Here is a 14,078-nt window from a genome sequence, read left to right on the forward strand (position 1 = left end):
TGATTCAATTTGAACTTCAAAATCTCAATTTTACCAAGTTTTCCTTCAAAAAAACCCTGATTTTAAAGGTATAACTTTATAATTAGGGGTATTTTGGTCATTTTGACCACCAATTCCGAATTTCAAACTGTCTTCCACTGAATTCCCTGCATTTACATCATTTTAAATATCAAGGAAGCATGATCATAGGGTTTATATCCAATTAAATCCAATAATTTCATAATATTATTGGAAAATTTTGGAAAAACCCACATATTTGAGCTAACCTTATTTCAAGTTTGGTAGGGACATTCAAAAGAAGGAGCTGAAGTCTGCAAATTTCTTTTACTTCCTTTATTTAGTGATGTAATAATGTAAATTTTGGAATAAGAGAGTTAATTTCCTGCTTAGACTAGGATGCATATCATATAGTTTGAATTTATGCAAATATCCTGCTTATGTGATGCATACATCTTATTTCAAAAGCACTATGGATGTTCACGAATGGCACGTGCACCAACTCTTAGGGAGTTGACGGACTCGGTGGGATCCATATTTACGGCCCAAGTCGGAATATGGACGAGACCCAGATCCGTCATCTTTCTACTAGTCACATAGAGCCTACACTCTTAGGCTATCTTAAAATGCACGTCATATTTCCAAAGTTTTCAAAATCATGTGCATCAAATCAACTAAGTTCTGAACACATTCATGGCCACAGTCAGAATATGTGAAGGACTTATTTGGACTTAATGCACATTTTCCAACCAATTCCTCAGAAAATCTTTTCAAAGGGCATTCATTTACTCATGTCATTTGCATCATGAAATCATTGATTTTCTCAAGAAAACTTCATTCTCAAGAAATTGATTTCTCAAGAAACTCTAAGGATTTTTCAAAATCGGTTTTCCAAAGACAAGTTTTTCCACAGTTTTCCCTGGAAAATGATATTTTCTTAAGAGATTCAAAAGAGTTTTCCAATCTTTCTCCAAGATCCAAAATCGATTTCCAAGTATTTCAAAAGATAAAATTCCCAGGATTTCGATTCCCCAAGTTTTGAATTTCCTTCTCCAATGAGTTTTCCTATAAATTTTCCATCATTTTCCTAAGAAAACTCTCAAAGTCCAAGTTTTCCTAAGAAGTGTTTCCCTTTTCAAAATGTTCATCTTTTCTCAAGAATCACTTCCATTTTCCCAAGATTTTCAACTATTTCTGATTTTTCCACATCTTTATAAGCTTCCTCATGTTTTCAAAAACCCCTTTTTTATCTGAGTTTCCTGAGAAATTGACCTTTTTCCTGAGAGATTCTTTCCAACTCCAAATGTTTTTCTAAGCATACATCATGTTTTCCAACTGGCATTTTCCAAAATCTCATAGCACATGCCTGAATTCTCTGTGCATTTAGGATAGAACATAACTTTGATAATTTCGCTAAGTCAAGCATAGTTTTGGTCCTTGGTTCGATTACCCCTGTTAAAGGCGGCAGGAACGGTCGAGCCCCATCCCATGGATTTTCCCGCAATTTTCAAAAACGGAGGCGAGTATTTCAAAACAATTTCCAAAATCCGGTCAAAGTTTGAAGCGCGAAAGCGTTTCCCCTCTCTCTCTTCCACAAGGAAGGGAAGACGGGGGAAAAATTTCGCGACGATAACAACTTCTTTTCTCAATAAGTGGTTGAAGGGTTCGCATCTCATGGCCAAATTTGAGATGAAGCGTCTAATCGACTGAATGCGACCCTAAAGGCTTCGCAGTTCTTTCAGATTGGTGGGAGGCGACATATCAATGATCGACTTTGCCTTGGCAGGATCCACCTCTATGCCTTTCTTGCTGATCATATAGCCAAGTAGTTTGCCTGACTCTACTCCGAAGACACACTTCTGTGGATTGATTATCAATTTATAGAGAATAAGTCTTTCAAAGACTTGGCCGAGAGCATCAAGATGATCCTCTCCTTCTTTTGATTTGACCAGGATGTCATCCACATAGGCATCCATGTTCTTGTGCATCTGGTCATGGAAAATAACTGTCATTGCTCTCTGATAGGTTGTCCCAGCATTCTTGAGCCCGAACGACATGACTGTATAGCAAAATGTGCCCCAAGGCGTAGTAAAAACAGTTTTGGATTGGTCACGAGCGGCCAATTTAATTTGATTGTAGCCTGAGTATCCATCCATAAAGGAAAACAAAGCATGGTCTGCTGTGCTATCGATCAAAAGATCGATGTTGGGGAGTGGATAATCATCTTTTGGGGTGGCCTTGTTTAGGTCTCTGAAATCAATACAAATCCAGACTTTGCCATTCTTTTTGGGAACTGCCACGATGTTTGCCAACCAGTTTGGGTATTTGATAGTCCGGATGAATCCTGCTTTTAGCAACTCCTCATATCCTTCTTTAACTTGCGGTGCTACTCGGGGATCCATCTTTCTCAATTTCTGCTTGATTGGTTTGCAATCTGGCTTCAGCACAAGGCGATGCTCAACCAACTTGGGATCAAAGCCTGACATATCCTCATAAGTCCAAGCAAAGACTTCCTGATGCTGTTTGAGAAAATAGACGAGCATTTCCTTCTCATCTAAATTCAAGCTGGAACCAATTTTGAGGATCCTCGGATCATCTTCTGAACCAATATTAACCTCCTCTGTCTGATCTTGAACCAACGACGATGGTTCGTCCTGCTTCTGGATGCTGGCAAATTCTGGCAAATCTTGAATCGAACTCTGCTAACTCTTCGATCTGTCCTGTTACCTTGCTGATTTTTGTCCCTGCCTTTGCCTTGCAGATTCTGGCCGGTTTGGATTTATTTTGAAAAAAGTTGGTATTGATGACAAGCTTTTTGAGCAATTTAGGAGCCATGATTTTGGCAATCCTGAAAACGCAAAGAAGGTTTTTGAGAAAAGGGTAAGATATTTAAAAATAGCCTTTTGTACAGAAATAAAGAATGACAATATAGACAAGGATATAAGCAAAGAATTTATGTACGCCAAGATGAGAAATAGGAATCAAAATTTCATTGATTTGAAATATTCTTGATATTTACACATGCTTTGATGAAAAGAAGGAAACTGGGGCGGATTTTGTGCGCCTACAAGATGACATGGAAAAGAAAGAAAAAGAAAGCAGAAAACATTGGCATTGCCTTCTTTCACTGGGCTCCCTTGACGAAGGTAGTCTTTCTACCAGATGATTGACCTGTGAATCCCAAGCCTGTATTATCAATATGCCGAGCGAGGACGATCGGCTCCAGAATGCCATTTTCATTTCTACTTAGGCCCCTGAAGGGCTGATAACCGTGTTTCATCAGAAGATCAAACCCTCTCTTAGTTTTTGAGAACTGAGGGAAAAGAGGGTGATCTTTGAGTGAAGCGCAGTCGAAGCGCCCACCTAGCTTGAAGAAGTGAGGCCTCTGCCACTGGGTTACTGCTGCCATATTTTCTGTCGGCTGGATTTCTTTTAACTTTAACAAGTCCAGACTTTCACTCAGATTGATTTCATCGACTTCCTTGATGCTTGGGATGTCGGCAGTGAAAGTAAGACGGGGAATCATTGGCTGTGGGAGTCGCTCTTCCGGATCCTCTCCTAGGACCGTGGTGATCATGCCTCCTTTCGACCATTTGATACATTGGTGAAAGGTTGAAGGGACAACATTGGCGTTGTGGATCCAAGTGCGCCCAAGCAAGAGATTGTAGGTGGGTGGCACATTGACTACATGGAAGAGCACAATATGCACCGAGTAGTTGATGAAAATTTTGAGAAAAACCTTCCCCTTGGCTGTCTGCCCGTGGTTGTCAAAACCATAGATCATTATGGGATCTAGGGTATATTCTTCTTCTTTCAAGCCCAATGCCTTAGCCGTCATTTTTGGATAGATATTTAGGCTGCTGCCCCCGTCAACTAGCACATGAGGGACTATCATGCCCCTGGTTCGCACCACTATGTATAAGGCGTTGTTGTGAAATGAATGAGGCTTCGGCAAGTCCTTATCAGAAAATGTGATAGGTGCATTCGTCATGGCCTGGTTGACGATCTGCACCATATCTTATGGTGTTGTGCTAGGCTTGACCTTGATCTTTCTGAGCAGGTCTTCTAGCACTTGCCGGTGCTCTGGGGAAGCATGGGTCAGATCCAAGATAGAAATGTTGGATAAAGTAGTAATTGGCTTCTGAACTGACCCTGAAGCCTCTTCTTTCTTCGAAGTTGCTTTGACGAAGCGCTTTGAAATCCTTGGGATTAGCTGGGCAATTTCTGTCGTTACCTTGGCTGGTTCCTTGGTTGTTTTCTTGTTGCTGGAAAATGCAGTAATATCCACCCTCTTGGTGGAAGACTGCGCTTGACGAAGGACCAAGACCTGATGTTAATCCTGAATATCCTTATTGGAACATGGTTGAATGCTACCTTGAAGAGTAAACACCTGCTCTGTGATGACTGAAACTGAGTGCTTAGGAAATGGCTTGGACAAGACTTCCGGTAGTTGCTCATCCTCAATCAACAAGTTCTTGTCAATACAATCCTGAATGATGTTTTTCAGGACAAAACAATGCTCGGTGTCATGTCCAATAGTCTAGTGAAACTTGCAAAACTTATCAGTCCATTTTCCCATAGCAACGGGAGGATCTGCCACCTTGGGGAGTTTGATCATTCCTTTAGACATCATATATTCCAAGATGTCTTCGCGGGACTGCTCCAGAGCTGTGAACTCTCGATCATAACTCCAACCCTCGTGTTTTGGCTTATCTTGTTGCTTTGCCTCTGGATGAGGTGCTGATAGGATGGGTTGTGGCTTAACAAATTTTCCCTTATGGGTTGCTGAGTTTGTCCTTTCGGCCCTGGAATGCCCTGAGTTCTTGTTGTGGTTTTTCTTGCCCTTCTTGTTGTTAGAGTCGCTGCCATGATCCGAAAATTTCGTAGAGTAGGCGACGTGCGCCTTCTTCTTTTGATCGGGATTCCCTCTGACAAAAGGATATCCTTCATACAGGCCATTGTCCAAACCGGTCTCAAGCCACTCGGCTCTCTCAATCAATTTGATGAATGATTTGGCAGGAGATGTAGAAATGAGGTTCCTTAGAGGCTGAACAAAGTTGTTCAAAATAATCTGTAAGGCGTACTCTTCTGGGACGGGAACCTTCATTCTGTTACAGGTGCTTCTCCACCTGTGAATGAATTTGCTGGCTTTCTCATTCTCATTCTGTTTTAAATTATACAGATGGTTGAGAGTTGGTGAGGCTTCAACATTGAACATGAAGCACTCAATGAACAAGTTAACAACTTTACCGAACTCTCGTAGTTCGATAGGATTAATGTGGTCTGCATACCACCTGGCCGCTACACCCTCTAGGCTGCGAGGAAAGCAAATAAATAACGCCCGATTGTCTTTTCTGAAACAGCCGCACTCGGCATAAAAAGTGGCCAAATGAGCCTTAGGGTTGCCTGTTCTGTCAAACTTGAGGAACTTGCAAGGGAGATTTTCTAGATTTTCATCCCCATCTAGGCCATTATAAAAATCCTCACCGGAGTAGGTCTGCTTGCCCTTGCTTTTGGCCTGGATATCTTTGATGGTCTGATTCATTTCTTTCATCTACTCTTGCATCGGATCATTAGCCAGAATGAGCTTGTTTATTGATTCGGGCTCTGCAACGATCTTTACAAACTGTGGCAGAGGATTCTGATGATAAACAAACTGTTCTTCCTCTTCTGATTCCTCTTCAGCTGATTCTGATTCCTCAGAAGGGGTGTCAGGCTGCACTTTCTTTCTGACGATCCTGACTGGTTTTTTCACAGCTTTCTTCTTTGGTTTTCTCTTCGAAGCGACCTCCTTCTGATTGGCCTCAGCTTGTTCTGACATCATTCTCTTGAATAGGTTGTACATGGCAGAATCTATATCATCGGGTTGGTTCTGATTCTGCCCTCTGACTGACTTAGGAGAGCTTGTTGTCTCGGCTTCGCTGTCGCTGTGCTGAGGGGCAGTCTCCTTTCCGGCTTTAGTTTAAACCATCTTGCCAATGCCAGTGATTTCTGCAGAGGTAAAGGAATGGTTAGAGTTCAGAGGATTTTTTTTTTTTTGAAAATGCGACCCTTTGAGAAAACGATAGGAAAGGAGGAACTGATAGACAATTTAGACAAGTTATCCCATCACCAGGGATCGGGTCATCACAAATTTTGCGATAATTGTGTCACCATTTTACGACAACAAAGATGTGCCTTATGACCTAGGCGAGGTCATCCATCCCGATGAGAGATAATTGAAGAAGAATATAAGAAAGAAGTCTCATCACTAGGGATGAGGTTGTCACGGGGATCGTGACTATATAAAACAAAATAGAAGAAATTTTTTTCCATAAAGATCTTTTTATCAGAACAACAGTTGCATTTTTATTGATGACAAAATTTAAATACAAAGAGAAGGTGGGCAAACAGTTTGCCACCATTCTCGATATTTCGAAGATACATTAGGACCAGGAAACATAGACAAAGGAATGAAGGAGTCCCAAGTGTATTTGGTTACATGGTATGCCCCAGACCACTGATTCGACTGCAGATCGAACTCTGGCATGTGGCCCGTCAGGAAGTGAGTGTTGACACAAATTTGCCGCTGCGAGAATTGTCTGAGACACCTCTCTGGCTAATAGTCGACACAGAAGAAAGGGCCAAGCAATCTGTAACGCTTGCTACGAGCATAAGTGTAGCGAGGAACTGATTCTCGTCTGTCAAAGTAATCCCAGAGGATCTCCTCCTGATGCAGTTTCTCGATCAAAGTTCAGTACTGAACCACATACTTCAGCTTCTTGCTGTTGAATCTGAAGGAACTCGCCTTCGATGGAACATGTCGCAAGAACCACGACTGCAAGGCATACATGCATCCTTCCACCAAAATGGTCTCTCCGAGGGCGAAATGAGCTAAGCCTCTATAGAGAAAGGCTAGAGCTGCCATGGACACTGAAAGCTGACAGGTCTGCTTGCTTCCCCACCTTCGAAAAAGTTGGGCGGCTCTAACATCGATGAAATTCTAACTGTCCTGAAAGAATGCTAGTCCCACTATGCATAGGACCATGGCGTGCTGGATCCTTTCTTTCGCTGCTCGGGATAAGGTGTCAACTTCTTTGTAGGTGTCATACTTGCGATAGAGTCCGAACAGGTCAATGAACTGACTCCCGTTGATCTCAGTGAGAGGCCAAGATCTGCTCCTTGTTGCTCTGGCTAATGCTTCTCGAATGTCTATCCCCTTGACATTGATCAGGAACTGCTGCTCGACCGGATCATCTGGCCGACCAGCTGGCTCTGGCAATCCCATGATGTCGCTGAACTCGTCCATTAGCAGAGTCATCTCTCTCTACGGAAACCAAAAAGTGCAGTTACGTGAATTCCACTGTTCTGCCATAGCTTGAATCAGACTTTCGTTGATGGTTTGCTTGCCCACTGCCGATGCCATCTCCAATTGTGATCATCGCAAAAAATTTCCTCTCTTGTGGTTTCTCTCTCTTCCTTCTCTTTTCCTTTTCTAACCTCTATTTTCCTCCTTTTTGAAGGGAGAAAAATAAAAGAGAGAAAAGAAGGGAGAAGAGAAAAGAAAAGAAGAGAGAAGAGGAATTCTTTTGCGGGGTCTCACTTGACCTAGATTTGAAAATATTTAGAAAATAACTCGCCTTCGTTTTGAAAATATTTGTGGGAAAATAGAGAGACAGGATTCGCTCGTTGGTACGAGGTTCGACCGTTCCTGGCGCCTTTACCAGGGGTAATCGAACCAAGGATCAAATCTATGCCTTTTGCTTTGCCTAAATATCATCTAAGAATTTATTCTAAGTCTAAAATGCACAAATAATCATGCTTGTGCAATGCAGGGATGTATGCTCTTTTTGAAAAGATGTTTTGAAAATTTCCAAGTATTCGGAGATGAACATGATAAGGGAGTGAAGAAATGATTGAATCTAACTTAGAACTTGAGATAGATCAGAGAAGTTCTAAGTCTTTGAAGTAATCAGAGTTGGAAGAATAAATCTTGATTTTGGGAAAGAGAATGATTTGCAGATGATAACAAGAGGAAATGAGGCTTCAAAGTCAGAAATGGACTTTGAAGTTGAACTTAGACTTTGAAATGAATACTTGAAAATGGAATTGAACTTGAAGTTTGAACTTTGGAATGGATCTGAGAAATCTAAATGGTATAGAAATGAATTTAAGAAATCCAGATATGATCTGTAAGTGGATTTAGATTTGAAATCTGGAAATTAAATGGAATTGGTTTTGAAAGTTGGAATTGAAAATAGAACTTGATTTGAAATCTGGATTTCAAGATGGAATTTGAATCCAAAGTTTGGATCTTTGAATCTGAAATCTGAATTGGATCCAAAATTTGAAATAGATTTTGGATCTGAGATCCAAGATGGAATTGAATTTTGGATCCTAAAATGGGTTTGGATCTGAAGTCTGAGATCCAAAATGAAAGTGGATTCTGGATCCTAAAATGGATTTGGATCTGAAGTCTGAGATCCAAGATGAAATTGGGTTCTGGATCCTAAAATGGATTTGGATTTGAAGTCTGAGATCCAAGGTGGAATTGGATTCTGGATCCTAAAAATGGAATTTGATCTGAAATCTGAGATCTAAAGTGAAATTGGATTCTGGATCCTAAAGTGGAATTGGATCTGAAGTTTGAGATCCAATATGAAAGTTGAATCCTGGATCCTAAAATGGATTTGGAGTTTTTAAATTCAGAGGATGAATCAAGAATTTCCAAGTTTGAATTGAACTTGGAAAATGAAATTTAGAATTTGAATCTTGAATATACAAATGAATTTCAAAGTCAATTTAGACTTTGAATTTGAAGTTTGAATTTGGAATCAGAAGATAAATCAGAAATTTCAAGGTTTAAATTGAACTTTGAATTTGATTGGAGTTTTGAATATAAGATGAATTTTGGAATTTCAAAGTCAAATTGAACTTTGAAATCTGATTTGAATTGGAATTTTTGAATATGAAACTGAATTTTTGAAATCTCAAAGTCAAATTGGACTTTGAAATTGAAATCTAAATCTTTGAAATAAGATAGAAGAATGAATTGAAATAGAGATTGAAGAAGGATATTTGAGATCACTTGGAGTTTGAAAAGAATTTCGAAAATATGATGCAGTTCTATCCTAAATGATGAATGAATTTAAAGAATTTTGAAATTGGATTTTGAAAAGCTATTTCATTCTTTAAATGAATTAAAATAAGATTGAAAATATAATGCATCCTTGACTATGGTCATTGAATGTATTATATAATAATCTATATTTAAATTCAGGTGAAGAATGAAACATATTTTGTGCTTTTATAGAGTTTAAAATGAAATTAACTCTCAATATACCCTGACTATGGCCATTGGTATATATATTGAGTTAATTTTAAGTTAAACCCTAATAAAAGAAGAAATAGTTGAAAAATATGATGATTTTTTAAGAGGATCCAATGTTATTTCATAAAAGATGAAAATCCTAAGTCTTGTTTACATCCTGACTATGGCCATTGATGTAAATCATCAACTTAGGATTTAATCACCTCTTATGGAATGATGCACGTGCCATTCGTGTTTTCATTCGTGAATTTTTGAAAATAAAGGAGAAAATATGAGAACAAGTGATTCATGATATTTATAATGCTCATTTATTCTATCTAAAACTGGAAATGTAAATTTTTCATTTATAATCTAACTATTACAACGAAAAACTAACATGATAGAACCTTAATATAAGAGGGAAATCAACATCTTCCAGAGATCCCTGCAAAACACTGAGTTAGTATGAAAGCAGAAGAGAATATCATATTGATTTCAGCAATGCAAGTAATGAGATACTCATATACCTACTTTGTGCTTAATACCCCAAATAAAGCAGCATTGATGATATAAGGTATGGAAGGATAGCCTGTGAATGTGTTTATATGTATATATATATATAGATATATATATATATATGTACGTATGTATATATATATATATATAATATGGATGTAGAGTGGGTGAGTTGGGGCAAGTGAATGAAATATGCAGCAGCCATGTGAAGGCTATGCTGAAAATGTGAAGTGAGATGAGATATCGCAGAATGGTGGAGAAGATAAGTGCCTATGATGTATAAGGAATGTATACAGATGGTTCATTGAAGGGTAAGCTATGTTGAAGATGTGGCTGCCTGTGCAACAATGGTTGAGGGTGTGGTTGTTGTAAGCAAGGGGTGCTGGTGTTGGTGAATATAAGTAATTAGCTGAAATGGAAGGTGAATATTCAGCAGATGAGGATGACACTGCTATAATGAAGGAAAGGATGGCTGTGATATGATAATGTGGCAATGCATGAAACTCCTGCAATAGACCATAATGTTGATATGTAATAGAGGCATCAATGAACAATATGTTTAGTGAAAAAGAAATGAATGTATGGTGTTGTTTATTGCAATGGGTGATGGCAGGCGATGTATAGATGCAGGGTATGATAACACCTACAGAAAATACAAAATATACATGTAATATTGATGCATTGTACTGAAAGCAGGGGAGAGATGAATACCAAATCGATGTGGCTATGCTACAAAAAATACAAATCTGGAGGTAGTTTTAGATAAAACTACCGAAAAGTTTTATTGCCCTCCACCTGGTTTGGAAGTGGCTTTCTGAAGCGTTTCCAGAGTAGTCATTTAATACATGAAAGACCATCATCAAAACATGGCTCTGGCACATCGAGTAACCATGGTTGGTTATCTTCTCGGAAAATGGGGTATTGCCAGGCCCTCAAATTCATTATGCTATTTATTATAAGTGAGCACATCAAACTGCCCACTAAACTCACTGATAAACCAATGATTCTGCCTTGAATTTCCACAGTATACCATTGCAAAAGAACAGAAAAAAAATGTGAAAAGCTAATGTGGTTGACAAAACCTAAACAGAAGACTGACAGGGAAATCTGGAAAACTAAAAAAAAAGGCACTAGTACAGTGATATAAACCTACCTTATGATGTTAATACAAAAAAAAAGTGATAATTTCAGCAGTAATCACAAGATGGAATGTGAAGTTTCATAGGTAATAAGATGCTTATGACATGCAGAAAATATATACCCTACATGATGCTGGTATAAAATGTCAACCGTGTTTATGCAAACGATCAAGTGGAACCAAATGACATGTTGTGCAAGTTGTGTGTACAATGTACAATGATAAAAAAAAAGAAAAAAGAAATGCAGAGGTGTTGTTGGACGTCATACCCTGTTCCTGTAAACTAAGACCCTTGAAAAGATGCTTATGTTTGCAAACATTTAAATCCTCTTCTCCGACACCTTCATACATGGGGCTTCCAGATGGCGAACCAGATCCAGAGTTCTCAATTTTCAACCTTTCACCAGGGCCTGCATCCTTTGAACTAATCTTTAACAGAGTAAGGGTTCCAAAAACCTAAGGACCCATATGCGACTTAAACAAGAGTTTCAGTGTCTGTCTGCATAATAGCTAAGCTTGGTTTACTCACTATTTGATGGTTGCGCGTCCATGGTATCTCAGGATTCTCTGTGTTGAATATGCAATTCATAGTCACCAGAATTTCGGGTAAACAAAAATTGGGGGTGGAAATAGATGAGATGTTAAGTTCAGAAGCATAAACATGAGGTTGGCCATCAACACCAAAATCAAATGGTTGATTGGCACCTCCTTCTCTAGAACACCCATTATCGACAGCCTAAAGATAGGCTCTTGATGTTGTTAATTCCATAGATTCAACCAATCTTGATGAATCATCCTTATGTACATTTTCATGAGAATTCAGCAACATTGAGCTAAGGACATCAAGGCAAACCCTTCCTATGTCTTTTCCATCCACATTCATGTAAAGTAGATCTTCATTGACATAATTAAAAAGAGAGTTTGAAAGCTCCATGAACTTGCTTTGGGAAACAAAAAATTAATTATTTACAACACCACAAGTCGCTACTGCATCATTAAGTTCTGGGGTGTGATGGAGAAGACCAAAACTCAGGCTCAAACAAACTTATTGGACCTATTCTACTAGCTTTATCAGGCGATGAAAGGCTGATAACAGGCTATAAGTATAACTCCTGCTGGACCCACTAAACACAAAGGAGAAACAAGAATTCAAAAGATTAAATTCACATGACCCATAAATTACCCTATTTAATGGTTGAATGCTATATGGGTGAGATGGAATGCTACGCAAGGAATCCAGTCAAGAAATGTTATGGGGCGCAGAAGACAAAATCAGAGTTGCAAATCAAAGGGGTGCCAAATGATATATGGTATCGATGTAAATTACAATCATGAATGATGACAGTCACGATGATTGAGATATAATCAATGTAAAAAGGGGGGAGAGAGGTAATCTTGGCAGCTGAATCGTGAACCCCATTGATGATTACACAAAAAATTTGAAGCATTCAGAAATGGATAAGCAGAATGGCATTCAACTAAACAATCAGATGCAATGAAATAAAAAAAAAATGAATGAAAATACGAAGGATGAGCAAAAAGCCATAAAAAATTATGAACCTCGAAAGAAAGATGCTATGCTAAATCGATCATGCAACAATTAGAAATTAAACATGCTAAATAAAAAAAAAACTGGAAATATCAACAAGATGCGGAGATTGTAAAAGAGGTGGCACTTTGAGCCATAATGCTACAGAAATAAGAATAACGAATTTAATATCAACATAAAAAAAAATCCGAATGTAGATTAGTTAATTGAGACTAACAGAAAGAACAAGACATAGAAGCAAAAAAAATCAAAATCTACATTGCTTCATCGGGTCGGAATAAGATTCCGATGTAGACAGGGAATAGCAAACAAAATTGGGAACAAATTTACTATAACTTGGAATAAACAACAGGAAAGGGGAGGAATAAAATGAAATGAAATAAAACAGATGAAAAATATGTTGGAACGATAGTTCCGTTTGCTGTAGCACATAAGAGGGGTTGAGGTTGCTATAAGCAACCCAACACACTCGATAATGCGTTAATGGGGCAAAATAGAGGAATCTAAGGAATTAAAGATGAAGAAAAAATAAGACTCTTACCCGTTTCTTTGTTTTTTGGCTGAAGAAGGAAAGAGAAAGGGGATCATAAAGCCAGTGGTGGATTATGGATGTTTGGTGGCGCTAATGGATGCCCATGGAGAGGTAGGAGACAGATCTCCTTCTTCTCCTGCGTGATCCCCTCTTAAAGATAAAGAGGAGCCTTCGAGAGGGGATTTGTTGGAGATGGAGGGTCATCGAGTGGGAGAGGGAGCGATAGATGGTGCTCAGGAGAATGGCCGTTATGAAGTTTTCTAAATTCTCAAGAGAGGCTTCCTTCAAGAGCTTTTCTAAAATAGTGGTTTTTTTTATTTTCAAAAGGGGGTTTAAGAGAGTTTTTTAGCAAAGTTCAACTCTTTTAAGATTAAAAAACATTTGATTTCTTTATTTTTTTCCAATTTTTTTGATTTTTGTGTTATTTTTCATTTTTTTGTATTTTTGAAATAAAAATCTAAGATTTTACGAGAAAATAAAGATTAAACACTAATTTTTTTGTATTTTTCTGAGAAATATTTACAAAAGTATTTTTCTGAGAATTTCTGACCATTTCGGGGAAATTTCTTCAGAAGAATGGGTTCGGACCTGAGTTTTGAGAAAATGTTCGAGTTTTGGAACTCGAATCGAGAAATACAATATGATGGATCCAAACGGATGTTAGAGGGACTGTCTGAGCTATTTAAAAATTAATTTTTTTGTATTTTCTGTAATTTTAATTTAAAAGTTGGACAACGAGACTCAGATTTGGATCTGGACAATGGATCCAAATCCAAAATCACATCATACATATAAAATGAATTTAATTTTAGTAAAACTTGAGAAATAAACTGGAATTTAGATTTAAAAGTGGCTCAATTGCTCAGAAAATGATATCAGGAGCAAAAAGGGAATATTTAAAAGATTTTGAAAAATTTGGGGTGTTCACACCAATCCACAGTCATCCAAGTGGTCTGGGAACATACGCGAGAAGGTGGCGAACCAGGAATAATACCACTGAGGGAAGAAGAAATGAGACTGGATGACCCGATGATCCAGGGTTTCATCCCTTATTTGA

The sequence above is a fragment of the Nuphar pumila genome, chromosome 9 (assembly GCF_984573655.1).
Source record: "Nuphar pumila chromosome 9, dmNupPumi1.hap1.1, whole genome shotgun sequence".
Taxonomy (NCBI): domain Eukaryota; kingdom Viridiplantae; phylum Streptophyta; class Magnoliopsida; order Nymphaeales; family Nymphaeaceae; genus Nuphar; species Nuphar pumila.